The sequence below is a fragment of the Arachis hypogaea genome, chromosome 3 (genome assembly GCF_003086295.3).
Source record: "Arachis hypogaea cultivar Tifrunner chromosome 3, arahy.Tifrunner.gnm2.J5K5, whole genome shotgun sequence".
NCBI classification, from domain to species: Eukaryota; Viridiplantae; Streptophyta; class Magnoliopsida; order Fabales; family Fabaceae; genus Arachis; species Arachis hypogaea.
The window spans coordinates 71,365,033-71,372,996 of NC_092038.1; the positions used below are offsets into that span (position 1 = coordinate 71,365,033).

At 37.3% G+C, this 7,964-nt stretch overlaps 1 long non-coding RNA gene across 3 annotated transcripts; it reads right to left on the reverse strand.

The window, feature by feature from the left end:
- Positions 1–2,831: 2,831 nt before the first annotated feature.
- LOC112778817 (uncharacterized) lies at positions 2,832–6,111 on the reverse strand. 3 transcript variants are annotated; one of them, XR_011879982.1, is made up of 9 exons: positions 5,691–6,111; positions 5,280–5,309; positions 4,790–4,881; positions 4,462–4,576; positions 4,028–4,305; positions 3,793–3,939; positions 3,232–3,715; positions 3,097–3,144; positions 2,832–2,996 (listed from the first exon to the last, which is right to left on the reverse strand). It is a non-coding gene; the product is annotated as an uncharacterized lncRNA (long non-coding RNA). The 3 variants fall into 3 exon arrangements; XR_003196853.3 differs by having other exon boundaries at positions 2,833–2,996; positions 3,232–3,939; XR_011879981.1 differs by lacking the exon at positions 5,280–5,309 and having other exon boundaries at positions 2,833–2,996; positions 3,232–3,939.
- Positions 6,112–7,964: the final 1,853 nt, after the last annotated feature.

Genomic DNA, 7,964 nt, shown 5'->3' on the forward strand with positions numbered 1-7,964 from the left:
TAAGTTTGGTGTTGAATCCCCACAACCAAACTCTAAGTTTGGTGTTGGGACTATACAACATTGACCTGATCACCTGTTAGGCTCCATGAGAGCCCACTTTCAAGCTATTGACATTAAAGAAGTGCTTATTGGGAGGCAACCCAATTTTTATTTATCTAATTTTATTTTATTTTCATTGTTCTTTTATGTTTTATTAGGTTCATGATCATGTGGAGTCACGAAAAAAATATTAAAATTAAAAATAGAATCAAAAATAGCAGAAGAAAAATCACACCTTAGAGGAAGGACTTACTGGTGTTTAACGCCAGTAAGGAGCATCTGGCTGGCGTTCAACGCCAGAACAGAGCATGGATTGGGCGTTGAACGCCAGAAACATGCAACAATCTGGCGTTTAAACGCCAGGATTGCAAACTGAGGAAAGCCGGCGTTCAACGCCAGAAACATACTGCAGATGGGCGTTCAACGCCCAGAATAAGCTTAGAGCTGGCGTTTAATGCCAGAAACAAGCATCAATCTGGCGTTAAACGCCAGGATTGCATGAAGAGAGCGTTTTACACGCCTCATTGGTGCAGGGATGAAAATCCTCGACACCTCAGGATCTGTGGACCCCACAGGATCCCCACCTACCTCAACTTACCTTCTCTCTTCTTCACCAATCACCTCAATCTCTGATGAACGGATAATTTATACGCTTTTTGGCACTGTTTTTAGTATGTTTTTAGTACATTTTAGTTAGTTTTTCGTATGTTTTTATGAGTTTTTATTTAAAATTTACTTTTCTGGGCTTTACTAAGAGTTTTTGTGTTTTTCTGTGATTTCAGGTAATTTCTGGCTGAAATTGAGGGACCTGAGCAAAAATCTGATTCAGAGGCTGAAAAAGGACTATAGATGCTGTTGGATTCTGACCTCCCTGCACTCGAAGTAAATTTTCTAGAGCTACAGAAGCCCAATTGGCGCGCTCTCAATTGCGTTGGAAAGTAGACATTCTGGGCTTTCCAGCAATGTATAATAGTTCATAGTTTGCCCGAGATTTGATGGCCCAAATCGGCGTTGCAAATCAGCTTCAGAATTCCTGGCGTTTAACGCCGGAACTGGCACAAAAGCTAGACTTAAACGCCCAAACTGGCACAAAAGCTGGCGTTTAACTCCAGGAAAAGTCTCTACACATGAAAGCTTCAATGCTCAGCCCAAGCACACACCAAGTGGACCCCGGAAGTGGATTTTCACGTCATTTACTCATTTCTGTATATCCTAGGTTACTAGTTCACTATAAATAGGATCTTTTGACATTGTATCTTTATCTCATGACACTTTACACATTTCATACTGTACCCACTACAAAAAAATTTGGTAATTACGGCGGTTTTTTTGGGTTATTACGGCGGTTTGAACCGCCGTTATTACCTTGAATGGCGGTTAAGAAAAACCGCCTGAATTCTAAGCGCCATTTGGTTATTACGGCGGTTTTTAAAAAACCGCCACAATTCCCATGGTTAAAACGGCGGTTTTTTAACATGTTAAAACGGCGGTTCAAAACCGCCGTTATTTCCGGATAAAATGACGTTTTGTTGGTTGGTTAAAATGGCGGTTCAAAACCGCCGTTATTTCCGGATAAAATGGCAGTTCAAACCGCCATTATTTCTGGATAAAATGACATTTTTTTAGTTGGTTAAAATGGCAGTTCAAACTGCCGTTATTTCCAGATAAAACGGCATTTTTTAATTGGTTAATACGACGTTTAAAACCGACATTTTTACCGAATTAAAATGATATTTCATATTTTTTAAAACGGCATTCATGAACTACTTTTACTAAATAAAAATGACATCTTTTATCGTTTAAAAAGGAATTTTTAACTATTATTTTTACATTAAACAAATAATTTTTTGTTTAAAATTTCACAGTAATAAAAAATCATAACCCATAAACAAAATATTACACAACTCATAAATAAAGTATCAAATATAATATATAATTTTTTAGTATTAGAAATCAAAAGTAATAACTTCTATACAGCAAATCATATCCACTAATTATTACTTTGAGAAGTATTAGCATAGGCATGCCAGAAAAAAAAAAGCTCAAAGGATATGAGCTGTGAGCTAAAAAGTTGATTTCTGGCATCATAACATTTCTGATAGCATTGGCATGAGCTTGAAAAAGTAACCCACCAAAATTCCTAGTCTCCAAAGAACTTTCTTTAACTTTCCACTACTTTTAAGTCTCTTCAAATTCTTTTCGTCCCAAATCAGTAGAGCAGAAGTAACAATTAGTATGAGGAAAGGAAAATAAGACGTTACCTGCAAAACAAAAATGAATGATGGAACCAACCTTTCATTATTTTCTACTTACATCAAGTCATATATATATGGCCCTCCTCAAGAGAAAAAGAAAGGAAAATAAAACAAGTTCAAAAGATCAAACAAAGACATTAGGTATAAATGAGAAGGTGGTGATGAAAAAGGATAAAAGTACAAAACTAATATCAAGAAACAAATCAATTTAAGAGAATAAAATATTAGGTATAAGGCCAAAAAATTGTTTTATACCTCACTACACACCCACATGCTTTGGCCTTTAAACATGGATAAGCATAGCCCAGTTTTTCCATGTGCCAAAAATTAATTTAATTATGAAGAATGAGGAAGCAAGCATCAAACTCCTAATCCTTGATAAAGGAATCACAATTTTACCTGTCTCTCTGTTCCAAGAAATCCAGGCATTAGAAAATCAAAAAGGGACCACAAGTCCATGATGTTATTCTGCACACAAAAAAAAAGAGGTAGTGTGTTTATTTAATTAGCCATGATATGTTTACCTTTAATGAGAACAGAAAATAACCACACCAACCTATATTGGAGTCCCACTCAATATCAAGTGGTGTTGGGCTTTTAACTGCTTTACAGCAAGTGTAACTTTGGACTTAGCATTCTTGATTATATGCCCTTCATCTAAAATGCAGTAATTCCACAGAAGCTGTCCCAAATAATCGATGTCTTTACGGACAACATCATATAAAATTCCATAAGCTTGAAACATTTCAAAAAGCTCTAGAATAAGACCCAGAAACATACCATAACATAATAGTCACCTTACCTGCCCTTGTAATGTACTTGAGGCACACCATGACTGCCACCAAGAATTCTGCACAAGCAGAGGGAAAAGATTGAAAAGAAGCAAGGTACACAAACCGAGCCAAGAGAAAATACAGAGGTCAAAACTAGCACTCACTTGTACACTTGCCACTCGTATGGTGGTCCATAATTACATCCTTTACTACTTCTATGCTCAAATTTTAACGCAACCTGGGAACAAAAGTTTAACATATGGTGGTCCAGTTCTCTCATTCAAATTTCCACCAGAAAGATGTCGACCAACATATACTTGACCAAATCCACCCTTTCCAAGTTTTCTTTCTAATTTATACAAAGGGGAACCAGTAACCACCTACTTGAATCTATGCCAGTGACAAAAAGATTAGTACACAGGTATCAATTAAACAAAAGTATGGTAGGTTCCCTCTAGAAGCACACCATTCCCTAGCTTTCTTCTCAGTCACCTGCAACAAGTTGAATGAGATTTCAACTTCAAAACTATGCATATTAATCTCAAAGGCCCAAACTCTTTTTAATACCTTTCTACTGTTCCCACCATCTACATCAACCTTGTTCCCAAGTAACATAAAGGGAAATGCTTCATGATCATTCAAATCTGCCTGAGGCCAAACACCAAAACATATAAGATATAATCTTCATGTATTGCTCATTTAGAAAGGTGCTAAATAGTACACACCTGCTTAATGAACTCATCATGCCAATTGTTTAGTGTGTCAAATGTGTTGTGTGCATTTACATCATACACCAAAACACAACAATCTGCACCTCTATAAAATGCAGCACCTAAACTATTGAACCTTTCTTGTCCTGTTGTATCCCAAATCTGCCAAAAGAGTCTCATTTATTGTTTTGACCAAAATAAGAATGTGTTAGTTAAAAGTAAAGTTATCAGATAACTTAAAATTACTTACATGTAAAGTGACGAGTCATCTACTTGTAGCTCCTTTGTAAAGTAGATTACATAATTGGTTTAGGTAGAAAACCTGAAAATTTGATCCTCACGAAGATACTGCTTGAGCAATTTTGTTAAAGCAGCTGAAGATTCTGAATCTCCACCAAAAGGCTTCTCAACAATGACTTTTGTCCAACCATTACCAAAAGATGCTGATGAACTGGCACATTTTACAGCATCTATGAATATGTTTGGAGGAATTGATAGATAGAACAGGCGATTAGAAGCTTTCCCATTCTACAAGCAAAAACTAGATGGCTAAATTAAGATCAGAAAGAAAAGCTTAGAAGAGCATACATAGAATGAAAAGAAAAGGATAAGTTCATGCATCCTTCATATGTTGATCTTGAGTTCTTGACACAAATTAAAATGATGCGCCATAATTAAAATTACCTCATGTTCCTTAAGCTTCTTGTCCAGTGCTGCAAAGTTTTCCTGAGAGTCATACTGACCAGAATGGTAGAAGCATCTCTTAAGAAATTCATCCATCTTTTCACCGCAGTTCTCTCTGAAAATCAATAGAATAAGTTTTCATACATTAAACATGTTTCTTAAGCATGACAAATAAGGAAATCCTAATGGAAAATTTATTCTCCATTATGAACTAGTTGACAACTGAAAATGATCATAATCACACTGCAATGGAAAAAACATTAGTTGATAACATAAAGTAAACTTTTAAATAACCAAAATAACCTCTTAAGAAGATCATATTTATCACCTGGATAACCGCAGAATCAGGTTCCAGTTCTGTCATAAAAGCATTGATAAGGGCAGAATTTAGTTGAAGCATTTCATCGAGCAGGTTGTGTGCTAGTAAAATAAAAATGAATTTTAATGCAAACAAAATTTAAAGCTTTCAACAAAATAATCCACCACATAGTAAGATATAAAGCATGAGCTTTCATATTAAGAATCAATGAAAAATTTAAAATTACAAGCAACATTAGAAGTACCAAATTATATCAAATCAAATGTAATAAAAGAAAAAGAACATAATCATTATCAGAAGTGAACGGTTGAATAGCAAAATTGAACATTTATAATGTAAGAATGGAAATAAATCAATAATCATGGATTCACTTTTTCTTTTCTTTTTTTGGAAGAATTAAAGCAAATTTGATATGGATAGACAAGAATACTCACAGTTAGTGTTGCCATAAATGAACCAAAGAATAACAAATTAAGAAGAAAATTGATGCTTCACTCACCAGGGCTTTCTCCCATAAATTTTCTGCCAACTTCATGAACGAATAGAACAAATTATCAAGAATTTAAAGAATGTACTTTACAATTTACATCTGAAAAGAATTCGATTGTTAACCACCAATTTAGAAGCACAATAGAAGCTGATATACAAAAGTACCAATTTAGATACATTAACCATCACACACACATAAAAACAAACACATGGTGCTCAAAACACAATAAGCTACAATTCCTGTCTCTCAAAACCCTAACAATCATACAATTAAGATGTCATGCTTAACCTTAATTATTAATCAAATTGAACCAGCAACACAAGAACAAATAGTAATTAATTATATTGTTATACCGCAAAAATAAAATAAAAAATTAAGGAAGGGACAAGAGAAAGGATGAGAGAGATCTATAGTACTTACAGAAAAACAGAGGAAGCAGGGGAGAGTTGTGCTTGTTCTGTTTGTGATGGCTTGGATTTACAGATCTTCAATAGAGAGATGTCATCGAAGAAGACGCTGAGGGAGGCGCTGAGGATTTTGGCAAAGAAGGCGCAGAGCTAGGATGGAAAGGAGAGGAAGTTGGAGGTGACATCACCGGAGGAGATTACCATGGGAAGAGATGTGGCCAAAGGAGGTCATCGCTGGAGGAGATGTCACCGGAGAAGATCCGGGATCTGAAAGGAGATCCGCTATCGTCGTACAATGGGGAAGCAAGGTGTGTGGCTTGGAACCTTTGATTCTGTTGAAGAGGAAGCGATGGTGGAGGGTGAAAGTGGCGGTAGAGATGGATTGAGCACGAGGACGAGGGAGAGATAGAAGGGAGATTGAGCGAGCCATCGTGTGTATATGTACAGTGTTTCAGTTAGGGATTGCACTTTTTCCTTTTATATATGTGGGATAATGGCGGTTCAAAACCGCCATAATCACTAGAACTGCCATTAAATACACAGTCAATTACGACAACAACCAAAAACGCCATAACGTTTGGATATTACGGCGGTTCTTTAAAACCGCCGTAATATAAATGCCATTTTAAAACTCTTTTTTTGTAGTGACCTTCTACGGCATGAGTCTCTAAACCCCATGGTTGGCGGTGAGGAGCTCTGCTGTGTCTTAATGGATTAATGCAATTACTACTGTTTTTCATTCAATCACGCTTGCTTCCATTCTAAGATATCAATTGTTCCTCAACTTGATGAATGTGATGATCCGTGACACTCATCATCATTCTCACCTATGAACGTGTGCGTGACAACCACCTCCGTTCTACCTTAGATTGAGTGGATATCTCTTGGATCCCTTAATCGGAATCTTCGTGGTATAAGCTAGAATTGATGGCGGCATTCTTGAGAATCCGGAAGGTCTAAACCTTGTCTGTGGTATTCTGAGTAGGATTCAAGGATTGAATGACTGTGACGAGCTTCAAACTCGCGATTGTGGGGCGTTAGTGACAGATGCAAAAGAATCAATGGATTCTATTCCGACATGATCGAGAACCGACAAATGAATAGTCGTGCTGTGACAGAGCGCGTTGAACATTTTCACTGCACTACAAGAAAAACACCCATTCAGCCACACTTTTTTTAGGCTACATTTGAAAAGCGTAGCCTATTATTAGAATAGGCTACGCTTTTCTCCGTGTTTCCTTTTTGTAGGAGAATAGGAAACACATTTGTGGCATCACTTGAAAAGCGTCTTCTTAGATGTTATAGATATCACTTATAAAGCGTAGCCTTATCTTAAGAGCTATGGCTTCACTTTTTTAACTAAAGGGAGCGCTTTTAAAGAGTAACCTATTTGTTATGTTTTGGGTGCGCTTTAAAAGCGTTGCCTAATGTAAAAACCCCAAATACACGTATATAGGACTTAGTGAATTTTTTTTTTTGTTTCTTCTTCATCGAAGCCCTTCAGTCTTTCATTCCTTCTCTCCTACCCAAAGCACATAACACCCAGTGATTTTTTCCCCCTCTTCCCCATTTCCCCCGCGCTATCATCGTTTCGCACAAAGCTAAGAGTTCATAGCTCTGTTACGCCATCACATGGCTCTTCTCCTTGCACCACATCCTCACACGGCTCTGCTACGCCACGCCACGCCACCACCGCGGCTCTGTTACACCGCACCGCCGCCGCAGCTCTGCTACTTCGCAAGGACGCCGAAGCTCTGCTACTTCGCAAGGACGCCGCAGCTCTCTTACGTCGCACCACCTCCTCGCCGTGCTCTTCTGCTTTGCTCCGCGTCTCCTTTGCTAATCGTGCTGCCTCTGCTTCGTCTATCCCTGCTCGATTCGCTCTCTCATCGACGACAGGTAGGCTTTTAATTCTTTTTTCCTGATTTAGGCAATTAGGGTTCTTAATTCCCACTAGCCTGTGTTAAATTTAATTAGGGTTCCTATATCACAATTTCATTTTTTAATTGGGATTTTTCTATGTCTGGTTCAATTTCTGCCATGCTGTCTGTGTTAGAAGCTTTTTCGTGTCACATTTGAGCATTGCTTGTTATTATTAGTGTTGAATTCTAGTTTTGTTCTTTATTCAATTTCTAATGAATTGGGGGTTTTAGCTTTCTCGTGTCATACCTACTGGATATGACCCTTGTTAATATGCTTTGTTATAAGATCATAGAGCTAAGGGTGTTCGAAACTGATTCTAATGGAGACGATAATATTATCAGCTTTTATTCGGAATAATTCCAGT